Here is a 16,800-nt window from a genome sequence, read left to right as displayed (position 1 = left end):
GAAGACTAGAACTTAAGTCTGGCACCTTAGACCATTCGGCCATCCTAACACACATGTAATTCATAAGCCTATCGCATATATAATATATTTATATATTTACTAAGGCTATATAAGAAACCCTAAAAGGAATATTGTTTGATGGCATTCAAATAGGAAAAATTATGAATATGATTGTCTAGTAAAATCGCTTGTTTAATTTACATTGTTTATTAAGTCACTCGATTAATTATTCTAATTTAATTCTAAAGTTTTAGAATTAATAAGATAGCATAACTTATTAATTGGTTTTTAAAGTTTTATAATAACTCATACAACATAGAAAAAGTATGATATGATTTGCTAGTAAAATCGCTTGTTTAATTTACATTATTTATTATACTCGATTAATTGTTCTAATTTAATTCTAAATTTTTAGATTTAATAAGATAGCCTAACTTATTAAGAGTAGGTTGAACATATTTAGAAATTTGTTGAGTATATTAAAAAGTTGGTTCAAAAGATTCATATGCTAGTTGTGCAGTTTCAAAAGCTAGTTGTGGTGCATGTTGAGTTCTTAGTTTTCCATGTTTAATTCTTACACTATAAGAAAATGTTTCATTAGTAATCAAGTTTAATAATCAAAAGTTGTTAGTCACTATAATGACATATTTAGATACCAATTTAAAAAATAAAAAATTATTGGTTACTAAAATAGTCACTATTATAAATAAAAAATTATAATTAATCACTAAATTGGTCAGTGATAATTGAAGACCAATTTAGAAACTAAGTCATTTTGGTAGCTAATTTTTAGTGACCAATTTCCTTTGGTATTCAAAACCATGGTAGCTAATTTTAAATATCAATTTAGTGACCAATTATATTTTTTTATTCATAATAGTGACTATTTTAATAATCAATAATTTTTTACTTTGTGAATCGGTATCAAAACTGGTCACTAAAGTGACTAACAACTTTTGGTGTTAGAAGTGAGTTAGGCTTAAAGCTCACTTCTAACATGGTATCAAAGTCAAGTTAGAGCCTATCCTAACAAAATTTCTTGGATATTCTATTCCACCCGCTATCGGACTGCTAACGGACCACCTACTAATTTCTAGTCCCACACGCACGAGATGAATATACCTTGGCATGAGGGGGTGTATTGGAAGTTCCACATCTACTAGAGATAAAGCAATTTCATAATATATATATATATATATATATATATATATATAAGTGAGGTGCAAACCTCACCTTACAAGCTGATTTTGTGAAGTTGAGTTAGGCTTAAAGCCCACTTCTATCATGGTATTAGAGCAATATACCTTGGCGGGCATGAGGGGGTGTGTTGAAAGTCTCACATCGACTAGAGAATAAGGCCAATTTATAATATATATATATATATATATATATAAGTGGATGCAATCCTCACCTTACAAGTCGATTTTGTGGACTTGAGTTAAGCTTAAAGTCTACTTCTAACATTTGGTCACTAAAATTGGTTACTCAAGACTTGTAGTGTCATCTGTCTAGATTTTATTCTTAGTTGTCCATGTTTAGTTCTTGATTGTATAGGTGCATGTTGAGTTCTTGGTTGTCCAAGCTCAGTTGTCCAGGTTCAATTTTTGGTTGTCCAGATTCAGTTTTTCATTATCCTAGTTCAGTACCTGATTACTTAGATGTAACCTCCACCTAATTTTCCACATAATGTTTTGAACTACGCAATATGTGTTAAATTTTGGGGTTCCTATATCTCACTTAAGCAAGTTCCTAACCCTTTTAAGTCAAGACATATATGCACACAAAAATGAAACAATTAAAATTAAGTAATTAATTATCACAATAAAAATGTAAATATTTAATTGGCTTAATTGGTTTTTTGTCCTCGTATTTCTTTACATGATTCAATTCGGTCCTTTAATTTTTTTTTCAATTAAGTTCTCGTATTTGAAAAATGATTCAATTAATCATTTCCATTATATTCAAATTAATGTCGTGTCTCACTACTAGAAATTTCTCCATTACCTGCCAAATTTGTTGCAAAATTTTTTCATAAAAATTTCATGCAAAATTTATTATGAATTTATTGTTACATTATTCTTTTCTTGCAAATTTAAATTTCTAAAAAGTTTCACATAAAACTTTTATATTTGTTACAAATTTTCCTGCAAATTTAAATTAGTAAGAAAATATTAAACCTTTTTACTGATTTTTGCTTCACATTTTTTTTTAGGAACTTCATGCAAAATTTTCTGAAATTTTTTTGTTTTTTATTTGAATTTGCACGTTAAATAAAATGCAAGAAAAGACGCAAATTTTTTAAAGTTCTTCATACACATTTTTTTGAGAAAATAAATTGGCAAATAAGTTTTATAATATTTTAATAAAATTTGGCAGGAAAATTTACAGGTATTTTATGAATTAAAAGAAGCAAGAAAAGTCGTATTTTAAAGTTTTTGGTGCATGTTTTCTTGGGAAAAGAAATTTGCAAATAATCTTTATACTAAATTAAAATTGGCAGGAAATCTATCGTTTTCTTATGGATATTTTTCCGCAGAAAAATAAAATAAAATATAGAGTATTTTGTTTTCTCTAACAAATCAACTATAACACCTACATTCAACCAAACTCACGCATTCTCTTCACAGTTTAGATCTGGATTGAAAGCGAATAGAGAGATATACAACATGTGAGAGTGATTGAGAAATGGGGAAAGCATTGTCAATGGGATTCGAAGGCATTAGCGTTGTTTCTCCGTCACCACCGCATGCTCTCCTTTAAGATACTTAAAGACTTCGATCAAGAAGATGCTTTTGACATTTGGTATGAGCACTCCCCGAGGAACGCCAACACGGTCTTCTCGCCAAGGATCACCAAGGATCGTTAAGGACATTGAGGTAATTTACTTTCCTCCGATCCAATTCCTTCTCTTCGCCTTCGATTATAAAGCTTCAGAAGATTCGATACTGGATTTTGTGAAATTTCTTATTTTTCGTTCATTTTATTTTTTTTCGTTTTGTTTATTTATTGTGTTCTGTGTTACAGAGTTTAGATCTTTCACGAATTTACCGAACTATTCAATTCTCCATGCGATCTCAAGGTTTTGATGTTACTTAATGATTGTGTGTTTGGTAATTAATCCAATCAATTTATTCTCTTCATGTGCATGAGTGTTATTTAGTCGTTTGTTTGCCTTCTGTGGCTGAATTGTGATTGCTTTCTAGGGCTGTCGTCCGTGGCCATTGAGCCTGTGCTGGAGAGCAGTGTGTCCACGGTGGAGGAGAGAGAAGCCAGAGGGTTAGTGAGATTTGGTGGAAAATGGGGTTGATGACTATTTCAGATGCCAAATAGCTCTATTACTTTTACCAGTGGTCGGGTATATCTGAATTTGTTTTGGATGAACGTATGCACATTTTTTTTTTAAGTTTTTTAGTGATTGGAAGCTAATTGTTTGCATTTTTATGTAAGATTTTTTGCAAGGTTATGGTATATTCTTCTTTTTAATCATTTCTGTTAAAGATGCAATATAACAACCGTTCATGAATCTTCACTTAACACCTTTACATTTGGGATTGAGAGCTCGTGACAATTTCAAAATACAGAGTTCTATATCTTAAATTTTTAATAGTTCTTATGAACTTTGATAAAATGACACATGTTCAAGATTAAGCAGGGAAGATTAGATTATTGTTGTTTGGATTCTATTAGAATGAATTGATATTAATTTGAAGTTTGAACTACATTTGAGTAATGACAATGTTTGTTAAGATAAATTGTTCTTTGAACCCATGCACTTCATACAAACTACTATATTTCGATTCTCTTTTTTGCTATGATATAAACTTTCTTATTTTCTTTACAAGGGAAAAATGTGAAAACAAAGTTGGCTCTAGGTCATTTTGTGACTTATAAGTTATTTGAACTCTACTAATCTTTGTAATTGAGGTCTCTTTTTGCATTTTTTTTTAAATTCCTAAGGAACAGGTGTACATATTACAGTTAAGATGTTGCTATTCTTAAGCTTAAGCTAGAAGAGGTACAAAGGCACTTTAGGAGTTTTCTCAAGAAGGTATATCATGGGGTTTGTTTGCATGATTGAATGTAAGGGTGGAACTTATGTTTATAACTATTAAGATTTTTATTTCTCATGCTTTCCTTCCTTGTGTTGTAACTTCCACTATCGTGTTTATAATTATTCATTTTGTATTGTATTAGATGATAATCTGGCTTGCCACAACCTATAACTACATTGGAGGATTGAAAGTGATGGAGGACCGGAGGTTCTTTGATAAATTGTGCTATTAGTTGTTTATTTTCTATTGAGGAATATGTCTTTCTTACTATTCCCTTAAAATATGAACTGGTTCGACATTAGACTTGTAGCTAGATATTTTCTGTCTTAATTATATTTCAATTTGAAAACTAACAACCCCTGGCATATTGATACACATGCACACACATGTAAACAATACTTTATTATAGCATTATAAATACACAAACTATGACGCCGGCATGGAAGTTGTGAGTTTCTCTTCTCTTAGTCCAACACAAAGCCAAACACATATATTCTATCTTGTTCTGCTTAGGTTGCTATAATTGAGGAATGACCATTGAAACCAAACAGGGGAAGGACTACTATAAGTTCTCGTCCAAACTTATTGCTCCCAAAATTTATGGGACAGTCTTTGTCCCACGGGAATAGTCACAACTACTCTAAGTTGTTATAATGGCCAATATTAGGGCATATTAATTAAACTAAATAAAATATAATTGTATATTATCTTCATGAGGAATTAGAAATTCAAGTTAGAGCTTAAGAAATATAATTGTTTTGGTATTTAAATCTAAACAAATTTATTTGAATATATATATATATATATATATATATATATATATATATATATATATATATTATTGTTGTTTAGGGTTTAGGCTAATCACTAGGTGTGAAATGTGTATACACTCTTCCTCTTCCTCAGTTAATTAGATATAGAGTTCTTTCCCCTCTAGTTTTATGGTCTTTATCATGTTAGAGTGATTTTCTTTTAGTAATTTTTGTTTATGCTTTTCATAAGGACATAATCTAGGACCATTCTCATATAAATTTGTACTCTATAACACTATAATTTTCCTTTTCTGGTAAGAAAGGAATTGATTAAGATAAAAGGTAACCATGAGCATAAGGGTAGAACACCACATGAAGCTAAAAAACGACTTAGTCTCTAAATGTTAGAGTATAGCATGGATAATTATTATGGTTCAGTAATCTAGGGAAGCAAATTTGGTTACATTACCATTCGGTTATAAACTTTTGTTTCAATTTTGGTGAAGAAAGACTTGAGCCCAATACTGACATGAAAGTAGAAAGTTGATTCATAATCTTTTTGTTCACTGTAACTCATGGTTGATGACTTTATCATTTCTATATCATGCTCCTCTGTATAGCTAAGTTATTCATCTTCGGCACAATACATTATACAACACTTCAGGGCTGCAACAGCTGGAGGGGATGTTACCTATTACCTTGGATTGCAGATTTTTCAAAGAATACACTTTTGGTGGATACTTGAAGAGAAGAAACCTTGCGCATCACTGTAAAATTATTGTTATATATTTGTAGTGTAACCTTTTTTAATTTTATTAAGATCTTCAATATAATTTTGAGGGCAAAGTTAATTTTATTAAACATCATGGGTGTGTGTTTCAAACATTATTCTAGTATAGAGTTTGTAATTAAATCTCCACGAATGGTTTGGAGTTAGTGTTTTAAGTTTATGTAATACTGTCAATATGACTACTAATTGTTTTTGATAATTCATGTTGAAAATATTTTAAGTTATTGAAATATTTGGCTACTACTAATATTCTCTTTATTTATTTCAAGTACAAATTTCATAATTTAATTTTAGGTATTAACAAAAAATAAAATAAATAAATCATTCATAACTTATTTTGACATTTAAAAATAATAAAAATAAAAATAATAAATATTTTTTAAAATTTATTATAATTTATTTTGCGAAATTTCCTACGAAATTATTAGTAGAAAAATATACTTATAAATCTACTTTTGCAGGAAAAATTACCTACAATTTTTTTTACAAGAAATTACCTGCGAATTTAAAATATACAAGAAAAATTATTTGCGAAATGTAAATTTGCAGAAAAAAGTACCTGTGATTTTTTAATTTGATTTTTTCGCAGGAAAAATTGTTGCAAATTTTTGTTCGTAAGAAAATTTCCTACGAATATTTTTTATAAAAAAATTTGCAAGAAATTTCGTGTGAATTCTTAAATTCCACGGTAACTAATTATCCACGAAGGTATTACTTGCCGATCAAAATTTATAGAAAAAATGGCAGGAAACCCTTTTCCTGCAAATTTTTGTAAAAAATCTGCAAGAAAATTCGCATGAAATAATAGAAATTCTAGTAGTGTATGTACATGACACGTGTTCGTTCATACTATTTTTCTTTTTAATTTTTAATGTTTTTTTTTTCTCTTTTAAAAAAAGTCACATGTCAGGTCATTGTCGTGTAGTAGCGTATCTTGATCAATAACTTTGGAGAGCCAAAACAATATATCAAAATTTATATATTTATCACTATCACTAATACAACAAAAATAAATACATAATTTAATATAATTATAACTATAAAAGAAATTGCATATATCTATTTTTTTGTATTTTTAAATTATTGAACCCATTAATAATTAAGCCAAAACTAAAATTTTCATTTATATTTTTTTAATGTGAATAATTATATTGTGTGCAAAAAATTTATCTTCCCTTTTATTTGACAATCTTGTTTGACAAAAATAAAATCTTTCTGTTCAAGTAAAATGTATTTCCAATTCTTTTCGAAGATTGATATAAATCAAATATGATTGATAGGATTTTAGAATTTGAATAATTAGGAGTATTAAAAAAATACTAAAGTTAAAAATTTAAATTAATTTTTATAGGATATATTATAGTGGCAATTTAGTTACAGAATTATTGATTAGTAGTAAGTAAGTAAAATGGCGATAATATTATTATCTTTTTAAATTCAATTATTAAAGTTTTATTTATAATTAAATCAATATTTGTATAACTAATGTATGAAAAAACATGTTAAGAGGGATCATGGGCCCCTTACAAACCAACTAAGGTATGTTTTTGTTGTCTTGTCACATATTAGTTTTAGTATTAGTGTTATGTGATAATGTCTTATATTCAATTTAGTTTTTATATTTGAAATTTTGACTCAATTGAATTTCAATCTTTTTTTAAAATGTAGTATCTTTGTTCCTCTCCAACGTGGGACCAAATTAGTAATTAAGTTTAATTACAACTTATATATACTTGTTAAAATAATTTTTTAAAATTTATACATTAAATCACTCCATCTAAATATTCAAATTAATTATATTTTTTACATTTTTAAATTCAACAAAAAAATCCCTATTCTAAACTTAATTTTTTTTTTCAAATATTAAAAATGAAAATATAAAGTGACACTTCTCATATTAAAAATATTAAAATTTAAAACTTACAAATATCACTTTACATTTACATTTTTTAAAATATATATTTTCAAATTTAAATTGAAAATTAAAATTAGGACTCAATTGAGTCAAAATTTTAAAATATAGGGATTCAATTGAGTCAAAATTTTAAAATATAGGAATTCAATTGAGTCAACATTTCATATATATAATGACTAAATTGAATAAAAGACACTATCATGTGATAATGAAACTAACACATGACACTCATACTAACAATAAATCACCAAAAATACTAAGAATTGACACATGCATGTACGGACATGATGTTAATGTCAATCTAGCTAAAATGACTTAATTAGATCATTTTAACAACTATAAGAACTTAATTGAACAAAAAAATTGAGAATTGGATCACATAAAGGAATACAAGTACCAAAAGACCAATTAATCCTAATAAATCATAAGCTAAACATGTATCACCAAGTTCTAAACATAGAGTCATACCCAACAATTATTTTTACTATGACATTGAGTCATTGTCATCAAGGTCATCATTATGTTCATTATGTTCGTCTTCATTTACACTACAACATTTTTTATTTTAGATCACGTTAAACTTGCTCACATGTATAAAATCGTAGCCTAAACATAAACAAGATGGATTGGATTGAACCTTGTTCTCCATTGGTTTTGATCTATGGATTGTACAAGATTCAACAATTTGTTTATCATGTGGGGTTCGACGTTAGTTGTCATGTTCAGACAAGTGAGTAGTATGGTCCTAGTTGAATACCACCAATTGTTCGTGGAAAGTCTGCAACTTGTTTTGATGTTGACTTAACTCGTTCCAATGTTGAATCAATTTGACTCTATATTGGTTCCCTTAAAGCTCCATATCTTTATCAAATTTATTATGCATTTCTAATATTGTATTTTGGAGATTTTCTTCATTTTTTTCCAAAGAATGACATTAATATGAGTTGTTAAGGTTCTATTGTGGGATGGATCCATCTCAAGAACTGCCAATAATGACGTGACAATTCTACTTTTGGTAAGGATCATAAAACTCATGGTATTGGAAAAAATTACCTACCCCACATTGAATATCAAATGTTTTTTATCGAAAAAGAGTATAAATCTCTCAAGGTGAAAAAGAGATTCTAATGAAGTCGAACTCTACTTAATTATAAGAGTTTATTGTTGTGTTATTGGTGAAGATCGACAATAACACTTAAGTCGGTATGAGCATAAAAAACTCGATAATATAAGAGTGGGTATAAGAATTGAATGAATACATAAAAATGTTTTTTTATAAACCTTTTTTAATCTAGACTCAAGTGTACAAGAGATGTTCAAAATAAATAAAAAATTATAATTATTTTGCTGATTATTTATCATTTAATCAATTATAATTGTATATATGAGAAAATATCCAAATTATAATGATATAATTTATGTAGTTGGATTCTGTTATATTTAATTAGATATTATATTATGAATGCATATTCTTATATAATTGGGATGAGTAGGTAAAAGATTGAATTTATTCATATTTGGTTTGTTAATGAACTCATCGTAGGCTTATAATAAACTTTATAAAATCCACGAGAGAGTACAGTAGTACAAGTTATCCAAAATATAAATTTAATTTTTTTCATTTTTCTCGTATGAGTCCTGAAGTTGGACTACCAATGAATGTTCTTGGGTGTTTGCCTCAGAAAATTAGTTAACAGTAATAAAACATAAAGAAGAGTTTTAAGTAAATAACATTTTATAAATTAAAAAGAGTATAATAATGAAAACAAACAAATAGGTTAAGTTTTTTGTTGTGTTATTCTTGAGATAGTAATATATTATCTCCATTCCTTCTGATTCTAACACCTAAAATCACATTAATTTCATTCACATCTTTCATTTCAAATTCTGATCCTATAAATAATTTGGCTCTAAACACTATATAATGCATGTACCAAAAATTAACATATTATTTACGTATAAACATATAATGATACATTCACCATTTTCAGATTTAGCGTACACACATTTATAAACATCATTAGATGAAAAATCATTTCAAAGTAACATATTATCAAGTTTTTCATGTCATTGTCTTTATACTTTTTTCAACCCATTTAAAGATTTTAAACGTTTATAGACTTTATTCTCTTGACTAGCTACAACACACCATTTAAATCGAGTCATATAACTTTTTTCCTCTAATTCACCATTCAGAAAAGGAGGTTTAACATCTCTAAGTCACTTTTTTATTGGAATTTCTAACTCTTTGGAAACTTAATGCCATTTTTATTAGAACTTTTAATATTGACACTCAATTTTATCGTAATTATTTACCGTTTAGATTAGTGCTATATTCAGATTTAAAAAAGAAATTGTCGACAGATCTCTTACATTTTATTGAATATATTTTAGGATCATTTTTTATTGATGACTAACGGTCTAATGATGTAAATTTTCTTTTCTCAAATGTAGATGAGAATATACTGGTTCATTATTATTATTTTTTTTTAAAAAGTTATATCCTTCGTCCTTGGATTCATTAAAAATGTTTTAAAGTTTTCATATTAATTTTCTTAAGTAAAATCTTGAATGAAGGATGTTACACGTTTATCTAATCCTATTTTCTCAAAGTTTATTTTGTATTCATTCAAACGTTTGGTTGAAAGTCACGAATAACAATAACAAAACACTCATGTGAAATAATTTTTTAGTTGTTGTAGATTAAGAAGATTAGCCTAGAATTATTAGGAGTACTCGTATAACACACAAAAAAAAATGTTAATAAGAATATTTGTTGTAATGAGTTACTTGTAGGGATGGCAATATGGGTCTGGCGTCGGGTCGGCCAACAGGCCTACGAAAAAAACGCGGGACGGGTCAGGATAGTGAACCTGCAGGCTCACATAAGCATGCGGTCGTGTGGGCCAGCCCACAAGCCTACATAAAATATAAAAAAAAAAACTTATACTTGTGTATATTAATTTTTTTAATGGATTTTTGCATTAACATTCCAAATTCTTGTATAACTGGAAAAGACAAGTATTATGTATTTTTTTAATGTGCTAAAATTTAAAGAATACATTGTGTATGTTATAGTATGAATATGATGAAAATGTTGAATTATCAATTTATCATCTAACTCCCCAAAGTCTTTACTTAATTTTGTGAACTTCTTAAAGTTTCTCAATTTTTAAACATTGAAAGTTTTATCATAAGAATTCAAAAAAATAAATAAATAAGGACTAGCCCACGAACCCGCGAGCCAAATGATGTGTGGGGCGGACCAATGATTACAGCCCGCATAAATTGTGCGGCGCAAGACAGGTCAACCATCGATGTGCGGACCTTATACAAATCGGGCCTAAATGGGCCTTTGACGGACCGCATTGTTATCCTTAGTTACTTGTTAAGAATTTTTATTTGTGTTATATTGTATGAGTTAACAATTTATGTTTGGTTTAACTCTTGTGAAATGTACTTTATGAAAGCATTTTCATTAATTATATGATTACACATCAAACCATATTGTAAAATTTGTTTGTTACTTAATATGATTAATCAAATTCCATCCAATGGAACTAGGGTTGTAGGTAAAGAGATTGTGAACTCGCGTTATTGAATGTTAGATTTTAACATGAAGTAAAATTAGTCACATAATTCCTATATATTTTGATAATGACTTTTGTAAGGCCCATTAAGAATAATTCTTTTCTGCCTTCCCTAAATTAAAGGGGGTTGCCCTTGTAAGTGGGCCTAAGGGTTGACCCAGTATATAAAAGCATACTTCGTTGCCCTAAGTCTCACTTTCCACTCTTTTCACAGAACCTAGAGCTGCAACCGCCTTCTCTACTAGGATTTCACGACACCTTCTGTTCGCATTCAGCTTGGTCGTCCCTAGCTCACGTAAGTGCTCTCCAACTTGCAATTGTCCCTCCTTGGTCTATTTTCGTAGCTTTTGTCAGGGTTTCGTAACGACCCGCTTTTATTCATTGTTTCCAGCTTGGAGTCTGTTCTTAGAAGTTGTTCGTGCTCCACAGTTGGGTGTCGAGGTTTCCAGGTAGCTTTATCCAGGTACGAGAAGCTAGAACCTCTCTGTTTAATCTGTTTAATGTGATTGCAAGCTGTTTGCGGTATATTTTTATGATCTTGGTATTGGTATGTTACTGTGAATGCATGAGATGGTTGGTGTTGTTGTTGGCATGTGTAAAATACGACTGTTACAGGCATGGCAGTGGTGGCGACTGTTAAACTTGCCCAAGTGAGCTCATCTCACCTAGGCGAAGTGAGCAGAGGTGAGCTCAGGCCTTCTCGCGCAAATGGCCGCCTAGGTGGCTAGCTCAATTTCGAGCAAGTGAACGTCTCGCCCAGGCGAGGTGAGTCTCGCCTAAGCGAGAACGTGCGGAGGCCCCTATTCCAGATTCGCGAACTCTCGCCTAGGCGAAGAGAACTCGCCTGAGCAAGAGACTCTCACCTGGGCAAGGCTCCTCAGCTTGAGCGACGAGTTGAGCGAGGATGCGCTCAACTTGGGGTTTTCTTGTCTTTTGATGGTTGAACTGTGCTTTATTGTACTATTATATGATGGCATGAGGGAAATGGGTATGCATGTTGGGAGGAGTTTATTGGTGGGGGATTTTGAGCTTGGCATGATTTCTATATGAGTTGTACATGAAAAGTTGAACAAATATATATGTGCGTGTAGTCACAAATTTGGCATGAGCAACAATGGATCTTGATGGTTGGTAAACTAGTGGCATGGTTATGGTATGAGGAGAAACACTTTACTCATGGTTGGGAATATCGAGTTGGTAATGATTCAACCTATGAGAATTGAGGAATTGGTTATGGGTGTTGGCATGAAATTTCATGTGTGATGTATGTGAGCAGCTCGGGGGTGAGCAGAGGTATCCACCACAAGTGCAAGCATCCGCTGAATCCGACCAGGCTATATGTATCCGGATGAGTCGAGTCTTAGTGTATTGATTGAAGGGTCATAACATGTTTGAGTGATATGTGTATGTCGTATATGTGTATATTGACTATGAAGGTACATTTGATTGCATGATGAAATTGTTGTTGGCTCTAGCTTACCCTTTCTTGTTGGTTGCTTTGTATGTTGTTCTTCTATCTTCGCGATGATCATCAATTTTATTGATGGGAGCAAACGTGAGAGGTAACCGTGGTAGGGAGAGACGAACCCGCTGCTTAGTCTTCTTAGGCCAGACTTTTTGTCCTTCTTGGGCTATCCTTAAGGCTACAGCCCATGTACTTGTCCGCTTTTATATCTTTCTAGGATTTCAGTAAACTGTTTAACATGTTTCTTTTATTTTTGGTGGCATCGTGGTGTGCTTTGGTCTATACGACGTTATGTTTAAACTTCAGGACTGTATGATTATATTATAATTACGTGACGTTTCTTTAATTACTCATATTAATTAAATGAGACGTTACAACTTTAATCTGAAGAAATTAAATATTACTTATTAATTTTGACAAATTTCTTTAATCATATATTCTGATATGTCAATAAATAAATGTCAAGGTTATAATTTATTTCATGTCAGACTTTATTTATTAAAATCATCTTGTATTTAAGCAATGAATAATTTTGTACGTTGCATTTTCAATGGTTAACACTAAACAAAGACTCCATTTATACTTCTTCTTAATCAATATGATTTAAGTATAAATTGTACAATCAATATTATTTATGACATATTTAAAAATTTACAATAATTATGCATTAACTACAATTTATAATATATTACATTATTTTTAGTTTATCATATTTAAAGTTTTTATCCATTATAATACGTTATACTTCTTAAAAGTGCCAATCCTCATGTTCCTAATTATATTAATTTAATTTAATTAATTTATATTATCCTTTACAGTTTAATTTATTTAAATAACTTTTCATACACAAAGACCTAGTTTTGTATATACAAATACCATTTCATTTGCAAACAGAAAAATATTTTAATAATTTTAAAATTAGATATTAAGAAAATGTCAGAAGTGGGATTTGAACCCACGCCCTCTTACGAAGACCAGAACTTGAGTCTGGCGCCTTAGACCACTCGGCCATCCTGACAATTTTGTTACTTTCAGCATGCAAAAATGTACAATACCTTTATGTCAGTTATATTTTGTAAACTCAAAGAATATAAAATTTGTAATTTAAATAAAAAATAGTCTGCGTATGATTTGTTAAAGAAATCATTGTTTTATGTTTCCAAGTATATTTTAATTGACATGATTTATCAATCACTTGATTAATTATTTAAACTCAATTTCAAAGTTTTAGATTTTGGATGATTGGAAATTTACGCAACTATATCCAAAACTATGACTAATATATTTATTTGTTGTGTTTATAGAACTTTGACTTCTTTCAAGCGTTTATTTATTTAGATCATCTACATTTACAAATTTTTTTTGTTATTAATGTTAATAAAGATTGAATTAGGATAATTCATCGGTAGTTAAATAAAGTATTAAGCATTTTGGATTGAGTGAGTATTGCTATATTTAGACAAAGATTTAAAGATAAAATGTAAATACTAAAATTTAAGAAAAAATATATTTATTCTCCTTAACTTATTTTAAATAACACTTCCATTCTTTTTAATTTTAAAATAAATATTCACTTCCCTTAATATTTTATTAAATAAGAATCACATTCTATCAAGTATAAAAATTTGCATTCAACATAAATCTTCGGTCCATTTTATGGAATTTGTTGTTTTACCAATACTTTCATTCTACACCCAGATAAATATAAAAATTCTTAATTTACCCTTTTAGTTGTAATTTATTTTCTGATTGCAAAATTTAAAAGTCATTTTCCGAAAAAATACTTCTCGAATATATAAATTAAAAAAATTTCCAAATCAAACGAACACTAATCACATCTATAACAATATATAAAATCTATAATAATATATAAAGACGATTTTCTCTTTTGTGTTTATAACAATATATAAATAGGATTTTCTCTTTTGTGTCCATATTTAAAAATTTTAGTTTTACTCTTTAAAATATTATTATTTATTAAATTTTTTAAAATTGACCGTTATTTTAGAAGTTTTTTGTAAAACGGTTTATCTTTGCTTCTTCTTTTTTTTCCTATTTATCAAAATTTAGTCTCTCATCTTTTTTGGTATATTTCACTTTATTTTTTATAAATATAATTTTATTTTATATATTAACTTAATAACATTACAATATCATCACCTACTAATCTAATATCATGCATATATAAAAAATGCATACACATAGGTGCTATAACACCTGTGTTTACACTAGTATGGATAAATATAATATATATTATCTCGAGCGCATTTTCATCTATTACATAGGAGGTGCAGAAAGAAACAATTGGGTTACCAAAAAAATCCTCTCTCTCTTAACATTAAATGGGTGAAGTAAACAAAACTATACGACTTTTACTTCTTGCACTCAAACAATTACTAATTACATCCCCATAATAATAGAAAAAACCTAAAACACCTTGCATCACTCTACTACACCATCATTACCATTGTTGTCGGTGCTTCCATCATCATCATTATAGAGAAAGAAGAAGAGTGGAAGAAGACGAGTGGAAGAACACGACAAACGGAGAAAAAGAGAGAAAATATTGAAAAAAACTTATTGTAGAAAAATCATCCCAAAATACATTTCATGTGTTTCAAAAAAACTCTTTACGAAACACATATCATTTAGTGGTTGATAAAGATATCTGTAATTAAGAATATTTCTTCTTCTTATAGCTTATACATATCTAACATGGTATTAAAGTCATGGTTAAAAGCTTCTCTCAATGAGATTTCTCAAACATATTGTTTCATCCACTATTGGATCACCCATTTCTAGTCTCACGCACGAGATATATATACCTCGGTGTGAAAGGGGTGTGTTGGTAGTTTCATATCAACTAGAGATAAAAGAAATTTCATAATATATAAATGGGGTGCAAACCTCACCTTACAAGTCGGTTTTGTGGGATTAAGTTAGATTTATACATATCTAACATGGTATTAGAGCCATAGTTAAAAGTCTATTCCAACGAGATTTCTTGGACATATTGTTTCACCCACTATCAGACCGTTATCGGACCACCCATTTGTAGTCCCACACATGGTATGTATATACCTCGGCGTGAGGGGGTATGTTGAAAGTTCTACATCGACTGGAGATAAGGTAATTTCATAGTATATAGGTGAGGGTGCAAACCTTACCTTACAAGTCAATTTTGTGGGGTTAAGTTAGGCTTAAAGTCCACTTCTTAACATTGTATTATAGCTAATCATTTTTTGCATTTTCTCCTTCTCACGGTGTCGACTTTTTCACGGTTCTGACTTTCTAGTCCTTCTCAACGTTCTCGACCTTTTCAATATCATATATTTTATTCCCCTTTATTATTATTATCAAATATTCTATATTATGATGATATATTAGGCTTTATTTTTTCCCTTATATCATGAGATATTGTATTCTATATATTGGAAAGTTTCTAATAGATAAATATGAAAGCTTTCATTGAGTTGCTCTTTATCAAACACCTCTTGTGGGTATTTGTGGATATTTTTCTTTCTCATGGCTTATACATATCTAACAAGTGGTGTTATGGTGTTATAGAAAAATTTTCTCAACATTCTCGACCTTTTCAATATCATATATTTTATTCCCCCTTTTTTTTATTATTATTATTATTATCAAATATTCTATATGACATATTAGGCTATATTTTTTCCCTTATATAATGAGATATTGTATTCTATATATTAGAAAGTTTCTAATAGATCAATATGAAAGCTCTCATTGAGTTGCTCTTTATCAAACGCCTTTTGTGGATATTTATGGATATTTTTCTTTCTCATGGCTTATACATATCTAACAATGGTGTTATAGAAAATTTTTTACAGAAAACATTATATGTTTGTTTCTCGAAGATTTAGTCTTGATTGATTTTCAACTGTAGTTCACCACTAAAATGACTCAATATGAGTTATTTTTCTACAAGGTCAACAAACACTTGTTTTTTCAATTTAATTGAGGTATTATAACGTTTACATGGATTTTAATGAGAATCTTGTGCATAACAAGTTTATGTTGTGTTTCTATTGGTTTTTGGATAGAACCCTGATGTAAAGGTGGTAAAAACACAAAGTGGTGGTAAGTGTGTTGATAGAAGAGCACTAAAATAAATAGCAAAAGGTAAACTACCAAGGAAAGTAATGGAAGCGGTGACCTAAATTAAAACAATCAACATTGAATTTGTCATTTTTCTTTTTTGCAATGTTTCTC

General features: G+C 29.4%; 1 long non-coding RNA gene and 1 other non-coding gene across 2 annotated transcripts; one reads left to right on the top strand and one right to left on the bottom strand.

The window, feature by feature from the left end:
- Positions 1-2,609: 2,609 nt before the first annotated feature.
- LOC146880890 (uncharacterized) lies at positions 2,610-3,767 on the top strand. Its single transcript, XR_014986223.1, has 3 exons — positions 2,610-2,876; positions 3,025-3,110; positions 3,204-3,767. It is a non-coding gene; the product is annotated as an uncharacterized LOC146880890 (long non-coding RNA).
- Positions 3,768-13,498: 9,731 nt separating this feature from the next.
- Positions 13,499-13,582, bottom strand: TRNAL-CAA (transfer RNA leucine (anticodon CAA)). Its single transcript has one exon. It is a non-coding gene; the product is annotated as a tRNA-Leu (tRNA).
- Between the last annotated feature and the right edge of the window lie 3,218 nt (positions 13,583-16,800).

Source organism: Vigna unguiculata, chromosome 11 (assembly GCF_037176805.1).
Source record: "Vigna unguiculata cultivar grain cowpea cultivar isolate G323 ecotype 2 chromosome 11, ASM3717680v1, whole genome shotgun sequence".
In the NCBI taxonomy this organism is placed as follows: domain Eukaryota; kingdom Viridiplantae; phylum Streptophyta; class Magnoliopsida; order Fabales; family Fabaceae; genus Vigna; species Vigna unguiculata.
This window is presented reverse-complemented; position numbering and strand designations above follow the sequence as displayed.